Raw genomic sequence first — 27,578 nt, 5'->3', positions numbered from 1 at the left:
CTTGAAGGAATAATAGTCTTGCGTAGAGTGGGTGGTGATGGCGCAGTGGATAAGACACATGCCTTTGGTGTGAGAGACCCGGGTTCGAATCCACTGTGAGACACCAATGTGTCCCTGAGCAAGACACTTAACCCCTAGTTGCTCCAGAGGCGTGCGACCTCTGACATGTATAGCAATTGTAAGTCGCTTTGGATAAAAGCGTCAGCTAAATGAATAAATGTAAATGTAGAGTAGGAGTCCTATGCGTACGAACGAGACCGGACACTGGAGTGAGGTGCTGTGAGTGCTTATGAAGTCGGTGTGATGAGTGAGCAGATGAGTGACAGGTGTGGGTGATTAGTATTCGGTGATGAGGTGTGCTGAGATTGGCTGGGATGTGGAACAGGCTGTTCTGTGTCAGTAACCCCCCCCCCACGGCCCGCTCCTGAGGGCCGGGGACCCGGACGTCGTGGTGGCCGACCTTGTCCTCGGGGTGCAGGGTGACCTGGATGTGCGGCATGGCAAGTATCTAGTAGGCTGGGGTCAAGGATGTCATTTCTGGGCACCCAGGATCGCTCCTCTGGGCTATACCCCTCCCAATCCACCAGGTATTCTAAAATGCCACCACGGCATCGGGAGTCAAGGATCTCCTTGACCTTGTAAGCCGTGCCATCCTCTAGGATCAACGGAAGGGGTGGGTTCCTCAGCCTGATCAGGATCTGTGGAGACAGGAATGGAAGAATAGTGAGGCTTGAGGAGTGATATATGGAAGGTGGGATGGAGTGAGGTGGTAAGTGACTGGATTGATCTCCTTCGTGATGGTAAAGGGGCCAATGTATCTGGGACTGAGCGTTCTACAGGGCATGCGCATCCTGATGTACCCTAGATAGCCAAACCTTTTGACCCGGCTGATAGGACGGAGCTGTAGAACATCTCAGGTCTGCCATTATCTTGCGTTGGCACAAAGCTCTTTGTAGTTGGTGGTGAGCTGCGTCCCAGACCCTCTCGGAACCAGTGATTGACTGATGGTACATCAGATGGTTTGCCAGACCATGGGAAGAGAGGGGGCTGGTAACTGAGTACACACTGGAAAGGGGTAAGTCCAGTAGATGGCTGACGAACTTCTGAGCGTACTCGGCCCAGCCCAGGAACTGGTTTCAAGAGTCCTGGTGGCCATGGCAGAAGGTTCGTAGAAAGCGACCATCTTCTGGATCTTCCTCTCCGTCTGCCTGTTTGACTGAGGGTGGTATCCTGTGGAGAGGCTGACTGACACACCTAGGAGAGAAAAGAATGCTTTCCATACCAGTGATATGAATTGAGGTCCACGGTCAGATATGATGTCCTCTGGGATTCCATAATATCGGAACACGTGTTTAAATAGGAGCTTGGCTGTCTCCATAGCCGTTGGGAGTCCTTTGAGGGGGAGAAGACGACAGGATTTTGAGAATCGGTCAACAGTTACCAGTATACAGGTATAACCATCTGAAGGTGGAAGATCGGTAATGAAGTCCACTCCTAGGTGTGATTGGGAACGGGCAACGGGTGGAGCTTGCCAGATGGTAGATAGCGAGGGCTCTTTGAGATGGCGAATTCAGAACATCCCTGCACGAACCTTCGTACATCCCGGGCCATGTTGGGCCACCAGAAGCGATCTTTTACACCAGAGAGGGTTCCATTGGCCCCTGGGTGGCCAGTGCCCAATGATGAGTGCGCTGAGTGAATGAGGGGAGTGCGCTGTGCTCTGGTGACATACTGTAGTCCTGGTGGGCAGCCCGGCGGATCGTTGGTGGAGACGTTGGCGGAGGGTACAGTACTTGAGGACCAGTGGATAGGACTCATGACCATTTCCTGAGGTAAGATGGGTTCTGTTTCATCATTGTTATATGGATAAGGCATCCGCTTTGATGTTCTTTGAACCTGGTCGGTAAGAGATGGAAAAGTTAAAGCGGGTGAAAAATAGGGCCCACCTGGCTTGGCGTGGGTTAAGTCTTTTGGCTTCTCGAAGATATTCCAAGTTCTTATGGTCTGTAAGAACTGTAAATGGATGTTGGGCACCCTCCAACCAGTGTCTCCACTCTTCAAGGGCTAGTTTTATGGCGAGGAGCTCTCGGTTGCCGATATCATAATTCCTCTCCACCGGGCTGAGTTTACGGGGGTAGAAGGCACATGGATGGAGTCTGGCTGGAGTCCCCTGCTGCTGAGACAAAACCGTTCCTACCCCGATAGAGGCATCGACTTCGACGATGAATGTTTTTTATCTGGATCGGGATGGATGAGGAGTGGGGCACTGATGAAGGCGTCTTTGAGTTTGTGGAAGGCGTCAGTGGCAGATGGTGTCCAGGACAGTGATTTGGGCCTGTTCTTCAGAAGGTTGGTGAAAGGACTGGCAATGGTACTGTAATCCCAGATAAATCTTCTATAAAAGTTTTAGAAGCCTAGGAAGTGTTGGAGTTCTTTGACAGTGGTAAGAACTGGCTAGTTCTTTATGGCTGCTACCTTCCCCTCATCCATTTTGATGCCATTTTGGTCGATGTTGTAACCAAGGAACTGCACTGAGGTTTAGTGGAATGAGCATTTTTGGCTTTGTGGAAGAGGTGGTATTTTCTCAGGTCTTTCAGGACCTCCGCAACGTGGTGGCGATGTTCGGCCATACTCCGGGAGTAAACGAGGATGTCATCGATATAGACGAGCACGAACTTGTGGAGAAACTCCCGGAGAACCTCGTGCATGAAGTCCTGGAATACGGAGGGGGCGTTGACTAATTCATTCGGCATCACGCAGTACTCGTAGTGGCCAGTAGGTGTTTTACGAAGGCGGTCTTCCACTCATCCCCCTCACGTATCCAGATGAGGTTATAGGCGCTGCGGAGGTCCAACTTGGTGAACATTTAGGCTTTGCGGAGGTGTTCCAATGCCGCTGGGACGAGGGGAAGTGGATAACGGAATTTGACTGTTATCTTATTTAATGCTCGGTAATCTATACAAGGCCACAAACCACCATCCTTCTTGGCCACGAAGAAAAAGCTTGAAGCAGCAGGGGATATCGAAGGGCGGATGTAGCCTTGTTGAAGAGCTTCTTTGATATACTCCTCCATGGCCTTCTGCTATGGAATGGAGAGTGGGTATATTTTCCCACGGGGCACCGACTCACCCGGAAGCAGATCAATGGCGCAGTCCCATGGCCAGTGTGGAGGCAGCTTAGAAGCCCTTTTTGGGCAGAAGATGTAGCTGAAGGGGGCATAGCAGGTTGGGATCTCAACTGACTGTTTCTCAATGGGGCTCTAAATGGAGGTAGAACACACTTGGAGAAGCATGATCAGGAGGATGAGGTCTTTCTGGAAAACAGTTAGGTAAACACTTTTCGCCCCACTTCAGGATCTCTCCAGACTTCCAGGAAAGGATGGGGTTGGAGTCCTCCAGAACCAGAAGATGGATTGTTTCTTCATGTAAGTGGCCGACTCCAAGTTGGAGAGGTCCAACACTTTTGCGTATGTTCTTACGGCTGAGATGTCTTCCAGTTATGGATTGTATTTGGTAGATTGTCTTGGTGGTCGTGGTTGGGAGGTTGAGTTGGCTACTGAGGGCACCGGAGATTAAGTTCCCGGAGTCGAGAAGGGCATTGACTGGAAGAGAAACATCTGATGCCGTAATTAAAGCTATAGTGGTGAGTGGTTTCATATTGATGGGAGATGGTCTAATGGCACTCACCATGGGTCGAGGACGACGGACTGGGCATGTGGAGATCACATGCCGCGATGCCTCCCAGTAAAGGCATAATCCTTGTGTTAGTATTCCATCCAAAGTATTCTGTCTTTCTGTTAGTGAGAGTCTGGTGGTTTCCACTTGCATGGGTTCATTGACTGGTTCTGGAGGACTGATGTTCTCTGGTCGGGGGGGGAAAGGAGTAAAATTTTTCTGACCTACATGGTCTTCCACACACACACACACACACACACGAGTGCATACGAGTGGCCACTCGGATTGACAGCTGGATGAATTGCTCGAGCCCGATGATATCATCGCTATAGATTTGCTCACCAGCAGAGGAATCACCTGCGGGAGTACCGAATACTTCCCTAAAATGAGCGATGAAATTCTTGAGGGATTGAGTGACACTGCCAGCCTGAGCCCAGATGGTTTCGGCCCATTGGAGAGCCCGCATAGTTAGTAGAGATTTATGAAAGCAATTTTGGCTCTTTCTGTGGGGTATAACTGTGGCTGCATCTCCAAAGCCAGCGAACACTGTAATAGAAATCCATTGCATTCCTCCGCCAGACCAGAGTAGGGCGCCGGTTTGGCCATGGGACTAGCGATCACAGGTGAAGGAGAAGAAGATGCTGTGGTGGTGGTGACGGAAGTGGTAGAGGATGCAGTGGTGGTTAGAATCCATCGGAGATGGTCCACAATCTCTTGGAACGGATCGGGGTTACTCATGCTGCAGTCGATCTTCCTCTAATTGGTCCGGTCTTCTGTTACGGAAGTACACCCAGGACACAGAGTGGACGGTTAAATGGTTTATTGACCAACACAGCAGTATGAGCAGGGAAATCAGGTGAGTAATCAGGGCAACGATACTTTGGATTTCTTGATGAGGTAAGTGAAGGTATGGCTTGTATTACAGGATCTGGAGATCGTGGATGGATGGAATGAGAGAGCACACCAGTGTCTTGATCGGAGGCGAGGAGGACAAGGAGACGATGGAGGACAAAGACGAGGAGAACACGCTGGAGAAAACACAGGAGGTAAGTACAGGAAATAACACTAGAAGGAATTCACTTGGGATAATAGTCTTGTGTAGAGTAGGAGTCCTATGCGTACGAACGAGACCGGACACTGGAGTGAGGTGCTGTGAGTGCTTATGAAGTCGGCGTGATGAGTGAGCAGATGAGTGACAGGTGTGGGTGATTAGTATTCGGGTGATGAGGTGCGCTGAGATTGGCACCTTTGAAAGTGTACTCTCTTTAGGTATATTTAACTTTATTAGCATTATATTATACATTTTTTCCAGTATACTTTTATTTGATACACTACGCTCAGAAAAAAAAAGATGCAAAGCTGTCACTTGAGTGGTACCCTATTAATTGAAATTTCGAAAAATTTAGAAAAAGTTATGACGTAATGAAGCCTCATTTTCTGAAATCACGTGACTTTGGCAGTTTGATACGTGCTCCAAACACCACTGTTTGGAAACAATTGATTCACAAAGTTTCAAATCTTCACGAAGCAGTGATTCGAAAGCGGCCATCACTAGCACATACATAGATCTTTGCCTCTGCCTGTTTTCCCCAGCTTCTCCACAACGTTACAGTTTTTCAATGGCATGTCTCTTTGACTACTGCTTCTTTGAGCCTATATTTATTACAAGTAAAATACTTAAGTACTGTTATACTCTTAAGACTTTTACTCAAGTTGTTTTGGAATTGGTGACTTGTAACGTGTAGTGTAGTAATTTTCACTCTACGGTATCTCTACTTTTCCTCAAGTATGGTTTTTAGGTACTCATTACACCTCTGCTAATTAGTACCTTAAAGGTACATACATAAAGTGTACATTTAGTGACCGTTTTTTTTTTAACACATTTAACACATACAGTTTTCTAAAACACATTGTGGTCTCTGACATGCACACTAGACTGGTCAATTCGCTCTAAAGCTTGTCAAATCTATTCTGAATGTATTTTTCAGTGGAGTTTTCCTTGACCATCTGGTCGTTTACCTCCCTACAACAAAAATAGTCAGAGGGCCTTTTTATCATTGGTTTTATTTTGATTTCCAGAGTCCGCTATTAGCTTATAGCCCGTTAGCATCGCCAGTGTGGTTGCCGCTAATTTCACTTACATTGCTAATACTCTATTCACACACATTACCATTGTTTTACTCACTGTTACTTGCTTTAATGGCAGATTTGTGTCTACCTTCGGTGCAGCTCGAGCTGGAGACTGTGGAGAAGCAGATCCGCGACCTGGTGGAGAAGCAGGCCCAGCTGAGGGAGCGGAGAGTCATGCTGGAAACATCCCGGGCTGACGCTCACAAGTCACATCACCCGCGACGACGATCATCGTGTCAGGACTTATCAGGTTCCCACTTATCGACGAGGACACGGAAGGTTCAGTAGACTTTTTGCTTTAAACGAATGGTTATTGTCATGGTGTAAAAACAGAAACTGCTCTTTGTTAATAATTGGAATCTTTTCTGGGAGCGTCCTAGGCTCTTCTGTGCTGATGGCCTGCACCCCAGCAGAGTCGAAGCGGAACTCCTGTCGGACAAGGATCCAGGATGCTATGCTCCATATGACTAGTAAGCCAATTCCAAATAACTGCTATGATGACTTTTGTTCTACCCACTTAAATGATAGAAGTACTTGTGATGTCCAATCTATAAAGACTGTGTCTGTTCCCCGAATAGTGAGGCCAAAATATAAATTTAATGCAGGATCTAGAAAATATCTGATCGTTATTAAACCAGAAAAATACTAAATAAATTAACAAAAAATATTTTTAAAACTTGGGCTCTTAAACATTAGGTCACTCGCACCCAAAGCAGTTATTGATAATAGTTTTGATGTATTCTGCTTGACTGAAACCTGGCTTAAACCAAATTATTATATTGCTCTAAATGAGTCTACTCCACCAAGATACTGTTATTAGCATGAGCCCCGTCAGATTGGTCATGGGGGGCGGTGTTGCAACAATATATAGTGATATTCTCAATGTTACTCAGAAAACAGGATACAGTTTTAACTCCTTCGAAATACTTCTGCTTAGTGTTACACTGTCAGATCCGCTAAAGAAATCTCTCCTATCTCTTGCTCTGGCTACTGTGTATAGACTGCCAGGGCCGTATACTGATTTCTTAAAAGAATTTGCAGATTTCCTCTCAGACCTATTGGTTAATGTTGATAAAGCACTAATTGTCGGAGATTTTAACATTCACGTTGATAATATATATGATGCGTTAGGACTTGCGTTTACTGACCTAATAAACTCTTTGGAGTCAAGCAACAGCACGTCCTGATTTTGCTGAGTTAGATGTGTTCCTAGGTCAACATATTTTGTTGACCCTGGAACATTTTAATCCAAAAGTTTAGTCTTGACCATATCCCTACACCTAAACCTAAGATTAACCATGAGTAATCCCTAAAATCAGAGGAAATGATAGATGAATTATACTGATGTATGAGCACCAAACACTGATCGTAAGCCGAAAGTTCACAAAAACTATAAACTGGTTCTTCAAATCTGATTGGTTAATTACAAGGTTGTTCCAAATTCAACAAAGATGTTGATCCAGTAACATGTCGCACTTGGTAAAATCAGGTTCTGCTCAAGGAACATGTTAATGGGCCCCAGGGGCGTAGATTACGTGGGATAAGCACTTTTTCATTGGACAATTGTGTTCTCGACATGTTGAGGTTTTAATGGAGCAATGTATATAAATGCAGAATGATTTAAAATTCAAAGAGACAAGATAGTTTATACATGACGTTTACGTTTCCATGGCAATCAGTCATTCAGTTTGTCACGTCACAACATGCCGCGCTGTCTCCATCATAGAGGTCGAGATGAGTTCAAAGCGGCAAAAAACTCTTCACTCCTTTTTTACAAAAAAGTCAAGCAGCGTAAGTTGGCATGTGGTATCCGAATAGTGTTGCACAATGTTGAGTGACTCTGCCTATTGCTCTTGTTGAATAATTAGCAAGTTTTGATGTTCATTATATGGAGAAAAAAAAAGCTGCTTGGACAAACATGCACTTATTTTCAGTGTATTTTTCCGTAACTCTTTTCTAACGTCTTTTATTTTAACACGTATGTATGTTATCAGAACCTTTCAAATAAGAATAAGGATAATGTTGAACTGAGATTTTACAGTGTTTGCAGCATTGTGACATATTTAACTCTGCCAATTCTACATGATGCATTTCAATCAAGTATGCAAGCAACGTCTCAGTCCTCTGTCGTGTGTGTCGTGTTCCCGCCTCATGTTTCCATATTTGGTTTGTTTCCTGTCCTTGTTAAATGTAATCATTAGTTAATTCTTGTCCAGCCGTGTTCGTCTCATTATCTATGATTATTCTGTGTATTTATAGTCCTGTCTGTTCAATTTGATTTGGTCTGGTCTACTCGTTACCCCCGGTGTTTCCTGTCTGTAAGCTTTGCCTTGTCCTGCCATGTCTTGTCCTGATGTCTACATTAAAGACTATTATTTGAGTTTACGTCCTCGTCTGCGCGTTCCTTGTTCCAGGGGCGTAGATTACGCACTTTTCATTGGACAGTTGTGTACTTGACATGTTGAGGTTTTAATGGAGCAATGTATATAAATGCAGAATGATTTCAAATTCAAAGAGACAAGATATACATGACATTTACGTTTCCATGGCAATCAGTCACTCAGTTTGTGACGTCACGACATGCACTGGCTCGCGTCCGCGGTCCCGCGCTGTATCCATCATTCATTAGAGGTCGAGATGAGTTCAACTCTTCACTCCTCTTTTACGAAGAAGTCAAGCAGCGTAAGTTGTCATGTGGGATCCGAATAGTGTTGCACAATGTTCAGTGACTCTGCCTATTGCTCTTGTTGAATAATTAGCAAGTTTGATGTTCATTATATGGAGAATAAAAAGCTGCCTGGACAAACATGCACTTATTTATTTTCAGTGTATTTTTCCGTAACTCTTTTGTAACGTCTTTTATTTTAACACGCAAGTTATGTTATCAGAACCCTTCAAATAAGAATAAGGATAATGTTGAACTGAGATTTTACAGCGTTTGCAGCATTGTGACATGTTTAACTGCCAAATCTACATGATGTATTTGAATCAAGTGCAAGCACTGATCTGATACAGGACCGATCTTCATTTAGGGGTGCTCTGTCATTATTGCACTAATTTGACGTTTTTATCTGTTGTCAAGAATGAACAAGAAACAGTCAGCCTAGGTTTGTTAGGACAGAACTAGGACGACACACAGTGACAGGTGAGAAGAGTGGCTTTTAACACCTGGCTGTTTTTACATTGCATAAAATCTATTAATACACAAGCGTTTGTAGGATTATATATGGACCAATCATAAAAAACACATAATTAGTCAAATATAGAAAAATAAAAAATAACATTAGTATGATGAACAACTTCTCAGCTATCATTTTTAACTACAGTATGTAATTATTAGCTTGCATATTAGTTGTTTATTAGTACTTAAGCACATATTAATTCTGTATTCTGCATGACCATATTCTGCATCCCATAATCCTAAATTTAACAACTACAACGACTACCTTACAAGCTGCTAATAAGCCGTAAATGAAGAGTTTAATAGGCAAAAGTCATAGTTAATAGTGAATATGTGTTTATCATTCTAAAGTGTTAAAAATAATTTAGGATACAAATGATTGGTTATTGTCCAGCAGTGCACTTAATGTGTTATTTTCTTCTGTATGTCACTATTCCCTGTATGTAGATGTTTCAAACACTGCTTTATTTGCTATAGACAGAGGCAGAAGTGAATTCACAGCTGAGAGTGAACGAGGCAGAAAGTTTCAGTGAGGCTTCAGAGGTAAAGATTATTTACAGCATTGTCTATGATAAGATATTTCTTATACCTTTTAACATAGACTAATCAGACTAATGTATAATAGAACAGAATAAAGAAGTATGTGAATGTGCAAGTATCCATTACTGTGTGCCATGTACTCTACATACAACACACACAAAATACAATCTGAAATATGTAAACAATAGTACCCTCATAAGGCCATCTTTGTAACTTATACTCAAAAAGGTGCATATATAGAGTACCAATATGTACCGTAATGTACAACTATGAAACTTTTTGAGGTAAATAATGTACAAAGATGTCCTTTTAATGGTACTCTCCCAGTGACAAGCTGTTGTATTTTTCTTTTTTTTCTTTTTTCTCTCTTTCTTTCCTTCTGTTTTATAATCATATATAACAATATAATCATAAAGCATATTAGGCAAAAAGGTATGATTAAAAATAAAACCTGTCAATTAGACAAGGGTTAACTGAAAAAAAAAAAGAACAGGTATAACACTAGACATTCCGTCCCCCCCACTTTTGAAATGATGGCTACGCCCCTGCCTTGTTCCTCCCTGCTGTGTGCACCGTGACACACTGACAATCTGATATAGGACCGATCTTAATTTAGGGGTGCTCTGTCATTATTGCACTAATTTTACGTTTTTATGTGTTGTCAAAAATGAACAAGAAACAGTCAGACTAGGTTTGTTAGGGCAGAATCAGGACGGTACACAAGAAAAACAAACTCCACAGGTGAGAAGAACTGATAGAGTGGCTTTTAACACCTGGCTGTTTTTACATTGTATAAAATCTATTAATATACAAGCGTTTGTAGGATTATATATGGACCAATCATAGAAAACACATAATTAGTCAAATGTAGAAAAATAAAAAATAACATTAGTATGATGAACAACTTCTCAGCTATCATTTTTAACTACAGTAGGTAATTATTAGCTTGCATATTGGTTGTGTTTTAGTACTTAAGCGCATATTAATTCTGTATTCTTCATGACCATATTCCGCATCCCATAATCCTACCTAATACTAAACTTAACAACTACAGTGACTACCTTACAAGCTATTAATAAGCAGTAAATGAAGAGTTTATTGAGGCAAAAGTAATAATTAATAGTGAATATGTGTTCCCCATTCTAAAGTGTTAAAAAACTATTTAGGATACAAATTATTGGTTATTGTCCAGCAGTGTACTTAATTTGTTATTTTCTTCTGTATGTCACTATTCCCTGTATGTACATGTTTCAAACACTACTTTATTTGCTATAGACAGAGGCAGAAGTGAATTCACAGTTGAGAGTGAACGAGGCAGAAAGTTTCAGTGAGGCTTCAGAGGTAAAGATTATTTACAGCATTGTCTATGATAAGATATTTCTTATACCTTTTAACATAGACTAATCAGACTAATGTATAATAGAACAGAATAAAGAAGTATGTGAATGTGCAAGTATCCATTACTGTGTGCCATGTACTGTACATACAACACACACAAAATACAATCTGAAATATGTAAACAATAGTACCCTTATAAAGGACATCTTTGTAACTTATACTCAAAAAGGTGCTCATTAGTACCTTAGAGTACCAATATGTACCGTAATGTACAACTATGCAACTTTTTGGGGTAAATAATGTACAAAGATGTTCTTTTAAGGGTACTGTCCCAGTGACAAGCTGTTGTATTTCTTTCTTTCTTTCTTTTTCTTTTTACTCTCTTTCTTTCCTTCTGTTTTATAATCATATATAATAATATAATCATAAAGCATATTAAGCAAAAAGGTATGATTAAAAATAAAACCTGTCAATTAGAGGGTTAACTGAAAAAAAACAGGTATAACACTAGACATTCCGTCCCCCCCACTTTTGAAATGATGGCTACGCCCCTGACGGGCCCACTCATCGTTTTAATCGTACACTAGATTTAATTATATCGCATAGAATTGATCTTACTGATACAGATATTGTACCTCAAAGTGATGATATTACTGACCATTTCCTTGTATCTTGCATGCTGCGTATTATTGATATTAACTATATGGCTATGCGTTATTGTCCAGGCAGAACTATTGTTCCAGCCACCAAAGACAGATTCACAAATGACCTGCCTGATTTATCTCAACTGCTCTGTACCCATAAATACATGAACTAGACGCAATGACTAGCAACATGGGCACTATCTTCTCTAATACATTAGAAGTTGTTGCCCCATCAAATTGAAAAATGTTAAAGAAAAACGTACTGCACCATGGTACAACAGCAATACCCATTTTCTCAAGAAAGAAACTCATAATCTTGAGAGCGAATGGAGAAAAACTAACTCAGAAGTTTTTAGAATTGCATGGAAAAACAGTATAGACAGGCTCTAAAAGCTTCCAGGGCATAACATATCTGCAAACTCATAGACAATAAACAAAACAATCCAATGTTTTCATTTAGCACAGTGGCTAGATTAATAAATAACCAGGCGCCACCCAATCTATATATTCCCTCACAGTTTAATAGTAATAACTTTTATGAATTTCTTCACTGATAAAATAGATAACATCATAAATACAACAACAAATGTAGATTCTACAACGTCTAGTACTTAAGCTTGTGAATTGTATTTATTTACAGAGGTACACTGCCCTCCAAAAGTTTGGAAACGCCCTAGAAAAGTGGGGTTTTGGACAATATTGGCATGAATACTTTTTAATTTGTGATAATTTTGCACTGATAAGGGACAACACAAACTACAAAAACATATTTTATTACATAAACAGTTTATACATAGAAAAAAATTTAATTTTCAATTCATCAAAATTCATCACCATTAGCAGCTATGCATAATCTGGGCATCCGAGCTGTCAGTTTATTCAAACATTGACTTTGAATTGGCAATCAGTTGTTGAAGCTATTAAGGTGTGCTGACCCAAAAATATTTTAAAAACCTGGGCCAAGTTTAAACCAGTAACCAGGCATCACAGCTGGCAAAGGGGCATGTCTGACTTTGACATATTGCCATTATTATGTAATCAAAATGAAAATTATTATTGCTGGTCTTCAATGATAATGTCAAGTTACTTTAATGTATTTGCACCAAAACATTATAAGGATTTATGCTGATATCGTCCAAAACCACACTTTGCCAGGGGTGTTTCCAAACTTTTGGAGGGCAGTGTATATTATGTCACACTTCACGCTTCTCTAGAAAGTTTCATCTGTGTGTGAAGACACTGTAGGCTGTGGCACAGTGCAAACGTTTCGAATTGAAGTAAACTTCAACGGATTTCCCCTGCTCAGGGAGTAGGGAGCAATGGACACTGTGTAGGGATCATGTCAATCGGAACACAGTTCATGCACGGAGCTCACTTCTAACGAGCTGATGATCTAAATCAGGTGTGTTAACAAAGAGAGACATGCAAAATATTCAGAGCGGGGGTACGCGAGGACTAGAATTGAGAACCGCTGCTATAGATCATGACATACAGTACTCATAGATTGATTACAAAACTATATGGGTATTCAAGGGCAGACTTTAAGATGGTTTAGATCCTACATTTCCGAACACTACCACTTTATTTATTTAAATGGGGAGACATCTCAATTATCACCAGTAAAGTATGGAGTGCCACAAGGAAAATTAAGTGTTTAATCTTATTATTATACATTACTGACACTCTATCCTCCAATTTGATACTGTTAAGTGCTTTGACACAATCTATATTGTTAAAAGCACTATATAAATAAAGGTGACTTGACTTGACTTGACAAGGATCTGTCCTAGGTCCTCTGCTATTTTCAATGTACATTTTACCCCTTGGAATATTATTTGAAAATACGGGATTCGTTTTCATTGTTATGCTGATGAAACTATAAATCTCAACAAGACCAGATGAAACTTCAAAATGATCTAAGCTAATAGAGTGTGTTAAAAATGTAAAATATTGGATGACCAATCATTGTCTCCTATTAAATTCGGATAAGACAGAGTTATTACATATTGGACCACAAAACAGTAAACAGAATCTCTTGGATTACAATTTGCAATTAGACGGATGTACTGGTACTTCCTCTACAGTCAAAATTATATTAAAGCTAGTTCATGCATTCATGACCTCTAGACTGGACTATTGTAATGCACTGCTAGGTGGTTGTCCTGCATCTTCAATAAACAAGCTACAGATAGTCCAAAATGCAGCGGCTAGAGTCCTTACCAGGTCAAGAAAATATGATAATATTACCACAATTTTACAGTCTCTGCACTGGCTACCTATTAAATTCCGTATCATTTACAAAATATTATTACTTGCCTATAAGGCCCTAAATGGTTTAGCTCCTGCGTACCTAACTTGTCTTCTATCACGCTACAATCTATCCCGCTCCCTAAGGTCGCAAAACTCTGGACTGTTGGTAGTACCTAGGATAGCGAAGTCCACTAAAGGAGGTAGAGCTTTTTCACATTTGGCTACCAAACTCTGGAACAACCTTCCTGATAATGTTTGCGTTTCAGACACACTCTCTCTGTTTAAATCTAGATTAAAGACACATCTCTTTAGGCAAGCATTAACATAATGCATCTCATAATCTTTTACTGCAATTATCAGATGTACATTATTATTCTTTAGCTTGGGTTGAACAAATCATTTTTGCTTGGTTGGAACAGCAGCTACGCTAATTATGTCTCTATTTGTTTCTCTGTGTCTGCAACTAGGAATTACACAAGCTTCAGTCTGGATCCAGAACACCTGAGAAGAGATGATGCCAACCCCTCAGAGGACCTCAGATGATGCCAACCCTGAAACAACATACAGAACTACCAAATTTTGCTATAAGTTTGATTGCAACATATAATCATTGATGTTAATAGTGTTCATCGTCTGTTTGATTGTCATTAACTGATTTTTACCGTACATTTCTGCCATATGTACATCAACTTGACATAGTCACCACTGATAAAGTACTAATATACTGTAGAAACTTAATTTTTTTGTAAAGCTGCTTTTCAACAATTTGTATCATGAAAGCCACTATACAAATAAACTTGAATTGAATTCACACACTGGTGTCTGTTCATTCACAGCACAGGTTAAATACCTCAACTGAGTGAGGTCACTGTGAAAGAATGAGCGAGCACACATCTCACTCTCTATGCAACACATTGTTCCTGGATGCCACAAACAGAGGCTCTTGGTTCATTAACTGTTAATTCAACATTTAAGTAAAACCTAAATATAATTAGAACCACAAGCCTGATTACAGATTAGTATAACATTCCTATAAAACAAATGTCAAGAAGATGATATCAGTGTGAAATCAAGTCCAAATCAATCCTCAAAGCATGATTAGTCCGTAAAATTTTAAATCAGATATTTCAGCTCTGAATGAGTAAACAAGTGACACTTTAGATACAATGTTTTATAAATCTCCTAAATAGCCAAGACAGGGAATATTTCAATGAATGAATGAATGTTTCATCTTTCAATGTTATTCCATCTCCCTCAATTGTCGAATTGTCCGTTGTCCTTGGGATCATCAGTTTTGGCCATCAGACAGATGACATCATATTTTTATCTTGGGTACTTTAGTATAAAGAGGGAGTTCATGGGTGACTTGATGACAGCAAGGTCTTGGGAACCTTTGGCAGCAAAACAAGGCCAAATCGTCACCCTTCCATGCAGCACAGTGTTTGACAGTAGGTTTGAAGTGTTTGTGGAGAAACACTGTGAGTATAATGACTGTTCAGTCTGTTTTCATGACATTGTTCTACCAATATTGTGAATTGTTCAAATGTAACTTGTACTTCCGCCTACCTCAACCGTGACCTTTTCAACGTCATTGCGTATTACGTGACGCCACGAACGCGCATCACAGAACAGAGCAAGGCGAGCATTTGTGCTTATAAAACTTTACTTATTTTTGAAATGACCGATCGTTTTGCTAGATAAGACCCCTATTCATTGTCTGGTATCGTTTAAAGCCCTTTGAAGCTGCACTGAACCGTTTGGGTCCCAATGAAGTCCATTATACGGAGAAATGTTTTCATCAAAAACCTTAATTTATTTTTGACTGAAGAAACAAAGACATGGACATCTTGGATGACATGGGGGTGAGTAAATTATCAGCAAAAGTTTTTTTAAAAGTGAACTAATCATTTAACTACTATGTACTTACATTTAAATTAATAATTTGATACAATGCACGTATTGTGTACACACATGTTCTTACATTGTACTTCTATTTTTAAACATACCTATATGTAATTACATCTGTAATAAATTTCTGTAATTACATTTATCATTTATGTAAATTTATTGCTGTGATGTTAAAGTCGAATTTTCAGTATCATTATTTCTGTCTTGTCCCATGATCCTTCAGAAATCATTCCAATCTACAGATTTGCTGCTCAAGAAACATTTCTTAGTATTATCGATGATGAAAAAAGTTGTGCTGTGCAATATTTTTGGGTAATCATGATACATTTTTTTAATGAAATCTTTTGTAACATCAAAAATGTCTGTCATTTGATCAATCTCATCCTCAATTTTTGATCTCTCTCTCTCTCTCTCACACACACACACACACACATGTTGGGTTTCCATGTTTTATGGGGACTCTCCATAGGCGTAATGGTTTTTATACTGTACAATCTGTATGTGCTATTGCCCTACACCAACCCTACACCTAAACTTAGCCCTCACAGGAAACATGTTGCATTTTTAGATTTTCAAAAAACTTTATGCTGTATGATTTATAAGCTTGTTTCCTCATGGGGACCAAAAAATGTCCCCACAAGATTAAGATTTACTGGTATTACTATCCTTGTGGGGACATTTGGTCCCCAGGACGTGATGAATACCAGGTGCACACACACACACACACACACACACACTCACACACACACTAAGGTGTGAATTTTCCAAGACTTCTGCTCCTGACAGGAATTTTCCATTTTCATCAGTATCCATAAATCATCCAGAAGAATGCAGAAAATAAAGAATGATTGGTTTCAGATTGTTCAGAAATGGCCTTATAATTCTATTCTATTCAGACAGATGACAAAAACAGCCTTCCTGTTGATGTATCCGAATTCGTGTTGTTCTGATTCACGACAGGGAAACTAGGGAGAAGAACAAGGCTCAGTCATGGTTTCAGCATTCTGGCTTCCTTTGCTTTTGGATAAATAATAACAACAAAATCTGTTATGTGTTATCCGAGACATAGAGTTGTGTAATTATAGAAGCTGGTGAAGACCAAATGATTGTTGTTTATGCTGTATTTGAAAAATAAGATAAAATAAAATAAAAGATGTAGTATGACTTTTCTTCAACAAACAGCTGAAGATGAGGGTATGAGGGTTAAACATGCTCTCTGTTGTGTGGTTCTGCCTCAGGTAAAACAATGTAATCAAGCCCCATAAATGCTCTGTCCTGTCAGAAAACACAAACTGGTAGTGAGGCGTCTAGTTAAATGTAATTTCAGCCAGCTGCACAAACACTTTGTATAGATTTGTCTACACATAACAAGAGGAAACAATTGTGTTCACTGACTCACTCACAAGATTCTGAACATATACTGATAAGACATGAAAGAGCCGGTCACTGTCCTCTGATCACACCAGCTCTGAAACACAATACAGAGCAGCACCTAACCTGCAGATGACCATTTAAAGCACTGAATCTAACACATCTGGAGGGTGGAGACAGAGAGAGGGAGGGGAAGCTAAAAACTGATCACACCAGTCATAGTTCAGGAAAAAAGACAGCGGGAAGGGGTTTTATAGAAAGTAACGCCCTCTAACTAATACACCTCACCCTTAATACATAATAAACGTAATAAAGGGTAAAAGTCTATTCATTAACCTCACAAAATCGAGGCTTCATTCATCCTCATGGGCATTGTTATACATCATGGGACACTTTTCCTGTTCTGGGAATTTAACCACAGCATTAGATCAAAGACATCCGACTGGAATAAACGTTACATTTATGTTGATTAGGAATAATTATACATGATAATGTGGAATAACTGGAAATGTGACCACATGATATATCTCTTACAGTATATTGTATGTGACATCCTAATATTTTGTGTGTTCATCAAAATAAACATTATTTGCAGTGTTATCTTCTCAGAATGCATGTAGTACATTTTTCACACTTAAAAATGTACTAGATTCTAAATAACAAAGCAAGCATCTTTGATGCAGGACCTTTTCTCCTAACTAATTTTCTTCATCCTTTTTTTTTTTGCTTCAATGACTTTTAAGCAGCTGGTGTTTTGTTGATTTTTAGTGTATGTATGAATTCAATTCACACAACACTGAGAGAGAGAACAAAAATGGTGGTTTACGGTACATTAAAACTTTTCTTCTACTTTTTTTCTAAGAAACTGCTAGTCTTTTTTTTATGTGCATACACAGGTGTAGAGAATCACATTAACTATAGACATGATCCACTAATACTGGAAGTGTTTGCAATAACATTTTACATTTTCAAGTGTGACTTAAGTGACTTTTGGGGTCACAGTTAAACTAAACTCACTATGTCACAAAACAGCATAACGATGTACATTTCACCTTATAATGAACAACTTATGTAAAACAATAAAGAACTCTTACTGCCTAAAAAAATACAAATAAAAAAGTCAAGCTTTCTAAGTTTTTAATGTCAAACTGAGACTACTCAGTCTCCATTCAAGAAGTGCATTAGATGGTACCAAAATCTGAGTGTGAGATTAACATTTCGTACAGGTAAACGCTATCCCATTTTAAGCTGAGGACATAAAGAGTCAGAGCAAACTCACCCAGACAGCCGTGTTGGACTCTGGAGAGATTAAGTTAGTGTCCGTCTGCGTGTTTGTCATTCACAGGAGTTCAGCAGGACAGTGGCGAGTGCGCGTCCAGACTCGCTGTCCTAACTCTGATCTGCTCTCAACGTGTTTTCCCTGTCGGTACTGAACTGGCTGGCTTGAATCCTAACATCACAGGCTGAGAGTTCCTCATTGGTCGCAGATTTATAGGAGTTGAAGGGGGAGGACTGAACATTGCACACACAGAAAATGAGATGTGTGCCTTACTGTTTTTCTGTTTTCCTTTAAAGCCAGAAGAATCACTTTCGCTAGTTGCTTATTAGCATGCATAGCATATTTGGCTATTTATTAGTATAAAGTAGCCTACATACAGTATTTTTTTTTTTCTTAATCTGCATGACAATATTCTATATATTAACAATACCCTATACCTAAACTTAACAACTACCTTACTATCTATTTATAAGCAGAGTTTATTGAGGCAAAAGTCATAGTTAATAGTTAGTTAATAGTGAGAATTGGAACTTAAAATAAAGTGTGACCAGTATTTATTATAGCATTATATAGTAGTGTATTAGCATTTATCTAAAACACTATATATTTAAATGTTTGGTAAAAAGTTTAGTAAGATTTGTATTTTTGAATTTGCATTTGATTGATCAAAAGTGACAGTATAAAGGCTTAAAATAAATGTTGTTCTTTTAAACTTGCTATTCATCAAAGAACCCTGAAAAAAAGTATCAGGGATTTCACAAATACAATAAATAAAACAAATTCAAGCAGAAAAACTCTTTTCAACACAGATAATAATTTGAAATGTTTCTTGAGGGAATTAGCATATTAGAATGATTTCTGAAGTTACAATTTAAAAAATTACACTTTTTACTGTTTGATTGGAAAGATTTAAAAATTCCAGAGAATCCAGAGAAAATGAATCTAATCTGTCAGCAGTACGTCAACACAGATTAAGACTGAAAGTGAAAGCAAGGCTGATGGATGCATGACCAAATGTACCAGGGTACTGCACATGTTTCAGTGCAAACAGCTCATAAAGACTGATGCATGACAGGTATTTAACAACCCCCCTATATTAACCAGCTGCCCACTGCACAAACCCAACATCTGGCTCTGCACAGTGACACTGATTGGCTACCAGACTGTCAACAAAGCATAAACCAAGTCCTGCTGCCTTTGGCTCAATAATGAGAGACATTGAAAGAAATATTACTGCGAGAAATATATGTTCTTGGATCTGATGTGTAGTAGGATAGAGAGCGCCAGGCTATAGATCACCTGTGACATATGGAATGGCCATCTTGTGTATGTCTCTGTGTGTTTGGGTTTGTGTATGGAATTTGACTTAGGTTCTTCTGAATACAGAAAACACCTGCTGAAGTCTCCTACATGAGGGCTCTACAACATCTCCAGCGACGATGTCAACAGAAGTGACTGTGTGTCATGGAAAAGAAGACTCTGAATGACAGCTTCAATATATCAGTGTACAAACTGATAAAACAGATCTCTGTTGGTGTGAAGGAACGGTCAGCCATTGATAATAAATACATAACAATTAAAGGAATAGTTCATACAAAAATTCTGAGATTGCACTTACATGGACAAGCATTGCACTTACATAGAAAAAAAGTGGAGACATTCATAAACCCGCTGATGATGTACAAATATACAGCGTTCTTGAGAATCTTTACTGAGGAAATTGTTGCGCCACCTGGAGGATTTAAAGAAATTCAAACAAAGTGCACAGCAATAAAGAACCTGTAAAATGCACCCTCAAAGAATGTGATTTCACCAAATGTATTCTCTTTTGAAAGCTTGTAGTTTACATTATTTGGGTGTTTATTGCAAACATAGGCGTGTGGAGGGTCTTATCTGCAAATGTGTTCCAGTAAGAGGAGGCTCCTGATGCATCGGCTGCATTTCGAGGGACACAAAGCACCCACAGGAAACAGAAAGTAAACACTCTCTGGGAGAACTGCCCTGAACCCAAGACAAAACATCTGCCTGAAAGAGAGAGACAAAGAGATGGCATGATAGAGGATTATACAGCATTTCTGTACATTTAAAGGGACAGTTCACTCAAAAATGAAGGTGAGTAAATCATGGCAGAAGTGTACAGTTATGGCTTTAGTATTTATTAAAATTTTCATATGCTGAATTATTTAAAGACCACCTGTGCTGAAAATTAAGTTTATAGCGTTGTTTACGTGTGTCTCAAAATCGCCCATTTCCTGTCATCACAAACATGTAATCCAATCCTGTCAACTTTCTCAGGCGTATATGTTTATTTCTTGAATGCGATAGTCAATCAGAAGTGTTTCAGTTAGTCAGAATACACTCAGCACTCAAAAAGTTGAAGTTTTGTTCAGCACTGACTTCTGCAAGTATCCTCTTATTATAACAAAGTTTATAATATATAGCAAATGTATAATATATATATATATATATATATATATAGCAAATTTGTTTTATTTATTCACCTTGTGAAAAAGATTTGTTTAGCTGTACTGAATTTGCAATAGCACTGTGCTTCAAATCTTATTTTGATTTATTTTGATGTGTTGATAAATGTACTGCATTTTAGATACTAATATATAACGTTTAAGGTTTTCAGGCTCCCATTATAAGGTTGAATAAGGTACAAACATGTACCTTTTGAAAAGGTACCACCCCAGCCCAGTGACAGTTGTTGGACCTTTTTTTTCTGAGATTGTTCAGCAGTAGACTTTAACCACATTTTAAAAACAATAAAATTATGCAATTACATATACAGATAAACTCTAAAGTCCACATAAAGTCCAGCACTCTAAAGTCCAGATAATTGCATTTAATACATAAATTAACTTTAATACATTTTCATTTAATCAATTAACATAATTAGGGAAAAAAATGCATAGGGAAAATTCTGTTTGCATTTAAGGATATTCTTTAAAGTAGCCTACATTGAAGTACCCTTTTAAAAAAGTATTCAAAAATTTACCTTTTTCCCAAGAGGATCCACTTTACACTAGTGTAGGGGAAACTACTTTGAAACTGTAATTTGTCACGCTACAAGCTACTTCTGATATAGAATCGTCAGGGGGGAAAAAAAGTTAAGCTCCCTACTTGAGCAGTCAGTTACATTACAAGTTAGTAAAAAAATAAATAATTACAAAAAACTAAAAAAGCTAAAAATAATACACTCAGGAGAAAAACAGGAGAAATACAAACACTAACCACACTGCCATTAGCAAGGGAACTGAACAAGACACAGGTGACAATAAATAGTAACTAAGAAAACCAGCTAGGGAACAAAGAAAACTTTGACTTGATGTCCCCTTTTGGGACTTCAACGCACTGGGACTTCTTTCTTGTATCTTCAGGCTCCACAGTTCAGATTTAATTGTCTTCCTGTTCGCTCTCGTTGTGGTTAGTGGTTTGATTTTCATTTATCTACTTATCACTGCAGTTCCCACAGAGATTTCCAGCCTGAGTCAACAGTGCTGCCAGGTTTGATTACTTCTGATAACAGCCATGGTAACTTGCTGATGTTACTTTCATACAGTAATGTGAAGTAATACAGTAGTCAAAAATCTGTCATTATACACACACTGATGTTGTTTTTTTAAACAGCTCTTTGCTTAACAATAACAAAAATTCATAGTGACCGTCTTTGTCAAAAAGTATAAAATACCAAGTTTTAAACATGAATGAATTGTGGAAGAGTAATCTGATGTTGACCCTTTTTTAAAAAAGTACTTATTACAGAATAATGCACTTAAAAAAAAGAAAAAAAAAAGTGAATTACAAAAAAAGTGAAAAAAAATATTCATACCCCTTCAGTTTTTTTTCACATTTTGTTATGTTGTAGCCTTATGTTAACTGCTTTAAATTAGGTTTTTTTTCTACATCAGTCTACACTCCATTCACCATATTGACAAAGCAAAAACAGAATTGTCACAACTTTGTAAAATTACAACAAAAAAAAATGAAAATAAAATAAAATAAAAAATGAAATGTGCATTGCATAAGTATTCATACCCTTAACTAAATATTTAGCTGAAGCACCTTTACAGCCTCAAGTCTTTTTTTGCTTGATGCTTTTTTGTTTAAGCTTTGCTCATCAGCATTTGGCAATTATCTGTTATTATTCTCCTCACCTCTTCACCTCTCAAGCTCTGTCAGGATGGATGGGGACAGACGCACATTTTCAGGTTTCTCCAGAAATATTTGATTGGGTTCAAGTTCAGGCTCTGGCTGGGCCACTCCAGAACATTCACAAAGTTGTCTATAAGCCACTCTTGCTGTGTGTTTAGGTCCATTGTCTTGTTGGAAGGTAAACCTTCTGCCCATCTGAGGTTCTGAATGCTCTGGACTGGGTTTTCATTAAGGCTATCTCTATATTTTGGTGCATTGAGCTTTTCTTCTACTCTGACGAGTCCCTCAGTCCCTGCCACTGAAAAACAGCCCGACAGCATGAGGCTGCTTCCAGCACACTTTACTTTTGGGATGGTACACTGCATGTGATGAGCAGTGCCTGCTTTCCTTCAAACATGATGCTTGGAATTGAGGTTCATCAGAGAATATTATTTCTCACAGTCTGAGGGTCCTTTTTTTTTTGCAAATTCTAAGTGTGTTTTCATGTGTCTATACTGAAGAGAGGATTGAGTCTTTCCACACTACCATAAAGCCCAGATCGATGGAGTGTTGCAGTGGTGTTTGTCCTTCTGTAGATTTCTCCTATCTGCATATACGATCATGGAGCTCAACTAGAGTAACCATCGGGTTCTTCGTCACCACTCTAAGCAAAGCCCTTCTTCATAAATTGCTCAGTTTGGCCAGGAGGTCAGCTCTAAGAAGAATCCTGGTTGTTTCAAACTTCTTCCATTAAGGGTAACAGAGACTACATGCTGTTGCGAATGATCAGACTGGGTTAGATCCATTTGCAGCTTTTATTAGAATAATCAAACAGGCAGGGTCAAATACCAGCAAAACAGTGCAATAGAAGCAAGGCAGAGGCGGGAGTCAGGCAAAGAGTCGAGGCAGGCGGCGAGAATCAGAGTCCAATAAACAATCCGGGTCAGGGCAGGCAGAGAACAAACAGAAACGTGAACAGTCCAAGGTCGAGATATAAATCAAACACAGGTAGAAACCGCTCAGTAGTGACAGCCGGGGCAAATCAAGACTTTGCAGGGATGTGGCGTGTGTGAGTGCTTTTATGTGTGTGTGTAAATGAGTTGCAGGTGTGATGTGCAATCAGTCCCAGGTATGAGGTATGATTGGAATTGGAGTTCATGAGAGTGCTAATATTGGGGAGATGGCTCCCTCTGGTGGTGCGAGGGAGGCGGTACAGGAACCTCTTCCGTAACAGATGCTTCTGTGACCCTTCAATGAAGCAGACTTTTTTTCTGAACTCTTCCCCACATATGTGGCTTGACGCAAACCTATTTCTGAGCTCTACAGACTGTTCTTTTGACCCCAGGGCTTGGTTTTTGCTCTGATATGCATTATCACTTTTGGACCTTTTATTAAGATGTGTGTGCCTTTCCAAATCATACCCATTCAATTGAATTTGCCACAGGTTACCTTCACTGAAGCAATATGAATGCTCCTGAGCTAAATTCCAGCTGTCCCAGATAAGGGTATGAGTACTTATGCTATGGAATCATATAAGTTTTTTATTTTAAATAAATTTGCAAAGATGCAAAACCTTTTTTTTTTTCCTTTACCATTATAGTGTATAGAGTGTAGATTGATGTGGAAAAAAGTAATTTAAAGCAGTTTAACATAAGGCATTGAAATAAATGAAAGGGTGTGAACACTTTCGCAAGACACTGTAACTGCATGTTCACTGCAATTAAATAAAGTATTTTAAAGTAAATATAAATAAGTATAAATAGTTAACAAAGCTTAAATTTCTATTAAAAGCAGTTAGCTGAAACTTTTCAATCCCTTTACTGTAAGTAGGACATATTTCTTTACATGTAATTTTGCAAATATTTCTATTATATTTTAAACATTCAAACATGGAACGTGGTACAACAAGTGTACTGCTGAATGTACTGACAAGCATTTATAGTCAATTAAAATGTACTTTAGTGTAATTTCTATTGAAATGTGTATTTAAATAAATCTGTAATTACACATTTGAAATTATTTTTTGAAAAGCATGCTATAGTTAACATTATAATGAATGTTGCTCATATTATGTCCAGTATGCTATCAAAATAAGTGTACTTCAAAGCATGACAAAAGATTAAAACATAATTAAGTGTTTAACATGTACTTTAACATGTAATATTAACATGTAATATTATATTAATGCAGTTTTTAAAGTTTGCTTTTAAGAATTGATTAATTCAGTACAGTGTGCATTCAATACAGTTAAAGGCACTTCTTTAAAGACACTCAAGTACAAAACTAAACAAAACTGACATTTTGTTGCTGTTTAATATGATTGACAGAAATAAACCTGACCACATATTTTACAATAGGCAAGGCCACCCTTTTGATATTCCTCAACTATTTCTTCCCTTCCTCTGTATTTTTGAACAACTTTGTTCTCCAAAGCCACTTACAGTACATGCATTCAAGGTTCACATTTTATCAACAAATTCTCTGCGAATCGAATTAATGACCTAGCTTCATATTCTATTGTTTGAACTACAGGAACGCCACATAAAGCACCTCTATCGCCTTCCAGAAATACCCTTCTTTTAGCCAGCTCACCTTTGTAGCAAGTGGTGGGATGGGAATGATTCAAGAGACACAGAGACCCATGGCGGCACACCAGGTATTTATGGGAGTTAGGGTTAGTTGTTTATGTAGATTTGTCAGCCTTGAGAGTACAGATGTTAAGAGTTAAAACCCGACTATGATAGCTATATTAGCTTCCACACTAACAGATGATAACATTATTATTTAAATGCTCAACCTCTTATAGTCAGGTGGATTCTGACTGGCTGTCAATGTCTTTATTATCTGGAAAAAAATTGACTATAAACCATACTGTTTGTCTGTGTTGTTATCGTTATAATTATGGTGTGGACGCTGCTATTCTCACAGAATTAGAATGATTATTAAAACTTTATAGTCATATTTATAGTCACCATATAGTACTTCATATTGAACATTATAGTCATCATAATTGGTGATGTAAACAGGAATTTATAGTAATAGACTGAACATTTTACACACACACACACTCATTCACATCAATATATTAAAACACTATTAAACAAAGAAGGTAAAACTGCTGTGATGAACATGATGAGAAACAACTGTATCAAGGGGAGACTGAGAGAAAGAGTGAACAGATGTTTGTGATGAAACTGTGCTCACTGTTCTCTGAGCATCTCACCCAATAACACTAAACTCACCTGGGGAGCCATTTGGTACGGTCCATTCCTCAACACCTGATCATAAACATGTCATTGCTTCTGTTTAGCACGGCTCATCTCTCACAGTGAACAGATGCGGGTCACCACTCGTTTTAACCTTCCCATATACTGGAGTTTTATGGTGTGAAAACTGTGCTGAAGAAAACCAAAGTCACTTGATAAGCACTAGAGTGTTCGATTCACTCTCTTAACTTTCTCAGAAGTCCATCTGCTTCAAAAATACCTTTAGTTTAAAGAATATAATGCAGATTACTCAGAAATTATCATTTTATTTGAATATTGCAGTATTTTGTCAGAGATTTCACCTAGATAGACTCTGGTGTGTGACGTGGTTGTATAATTCTGGCATTTAAACAGCTAAACCATCTGCTGAATGGTTGAGTTACAGGGGCCTGTAGGGTGGCTGAAGGAAGCTGGTATTGTGCCCGCTTAGAGTCAGCTAACAACAGATCTCCTGGCATGCGCACACACACACACACGTACACACACACACAAACACACACGTACACACACACGTACACACACACACACACACAGACACACACGCACACACACACACACACACACACGTACACACACACACACACACAAGCACAAACACACACGTACACACACACACACACACACACACACAGACACACACTGTAGAATACACTGCCAAAAGTGTCCATGGTAACAGGAAGAACTGGAAGCAAAATGACGAGTAATCACATCAGGTTCCCATTTTGGTCCTGATCAAAAACAGGATATGCTGTATATATATTTAAACACGTAAATTTATAAGGACTGCATTTGATTATAAAACGTTATGTACTGTATGTACAGTATCTATGTATAATGAATAATAAATAAATAAATAAATCAAGCATGATATGCAAGATAAATATGTGTCTGAGTGAAATAACTAGTATGCTTGATGATTTGAAATGTGAGTTTTTAATTTTATTTTTTACAAGATTTACATACTCAGCTTTAAATACAAAAGTGTTTATATCATAATAAATTCAAAAATGATCAGATTATCATCATAGGCAAAATAATACATGAAAATAGAAATGAAGAAGAAATTAAGTCAACGAGGGGCTATTTCTTTCTACTATTACAGTTCATACTGGCATATAGTTTTTACAGAGTCTTTGTACCTAGTTTTATATAGTTCTAATAAACGATTTGATGCTATGCACACTTCATCAGCTGAAATTTCCTTTGAGACATTAACAAATAAGCTGCACAGTGTCTCTAAACCACCCAAAATAATTTATTTCAACTGTAATATTTAGTGTCATTCGCCAGGGGGCAGTAAATCCTCAATTTTTTTCTTCTACTGAGACCCCCCACAACCAGTATGTTTATCAGTTGGTTTGAAAGGTTCTAAATAATCAAAATTTTAAAATGCATTTTATTTTAAAATATTATTTTAAAATCTATTTTATGCAAGTCTACAAACACGCACACACACGCACACACACACACACACACACACACAGACACACGCACACATATATATATATATGTCTTTTTTATTTTGTTTTTTTAAGAGTAACTGCGCATACGAACGTGTGTGTACAACACAATGCACACGTGCTTTCTATTTATTATGAAAATGCATGTTCTCGGCATTAGGATTCATCAATAGCCCCACTCTTCATCAAGAGCCGAAGAGTTCTTGAGTGAAGGGGGCGTGATATTTTACAGAGGGAGGGCACACACACACACACACACACACACACATTTATCTTCTGCTCTCTATTGTTGGTAAAATAGCCTACAATCCACAGTCTCTGCCGAGCTCCGGGAGGCCATCTAAACGAGTATGCTTATGTTTCTAAAATAACTCATTAACTTTTTAAAGGAAATATTTAT

The 27,578-nt window shown here is 38.6% G+C and overlaps 1 protein-coding gene across 2 annotated transcripts in view; it reads right to left on the bottom strand.

The window, feature by feature from the left end:
• LOC306876330 (myosin light chain kinase, smooth muscle-like) overlaps nt 1-18,500 on the bottom strand; it is a 112,143-nt gene extending 93,643 nt beyond the window's left edge. For both annotated transcript variants that reach the window (XM_079427414.1, XM_079427415.1), the window contains exon 1: nt 18,316-18,500. The gene's annotated coding sequence lies outside the window, so the exon portion shown is untranslated. The remainder of the gene's footprint in view (nt 1-18,315) is intronic.
• Nucleotides 18,501-27,578: the final 9,078 nt, after the last annotated feature.

This window comes from Barbus barbus (genome assembly GCF_936440315.1).
Source record: "Barbus barbus genome assembly, chromosome: 10".
Lineage (NCBI taxonomy): Eukaryota > Metazoa > Chordata > Actinopteri > Cypriniformes > Cyprinidae > Barbus > Barbus barbus.
This window is presented reverse-complemented; position numbering and strand designations above follow the sequence as displayed.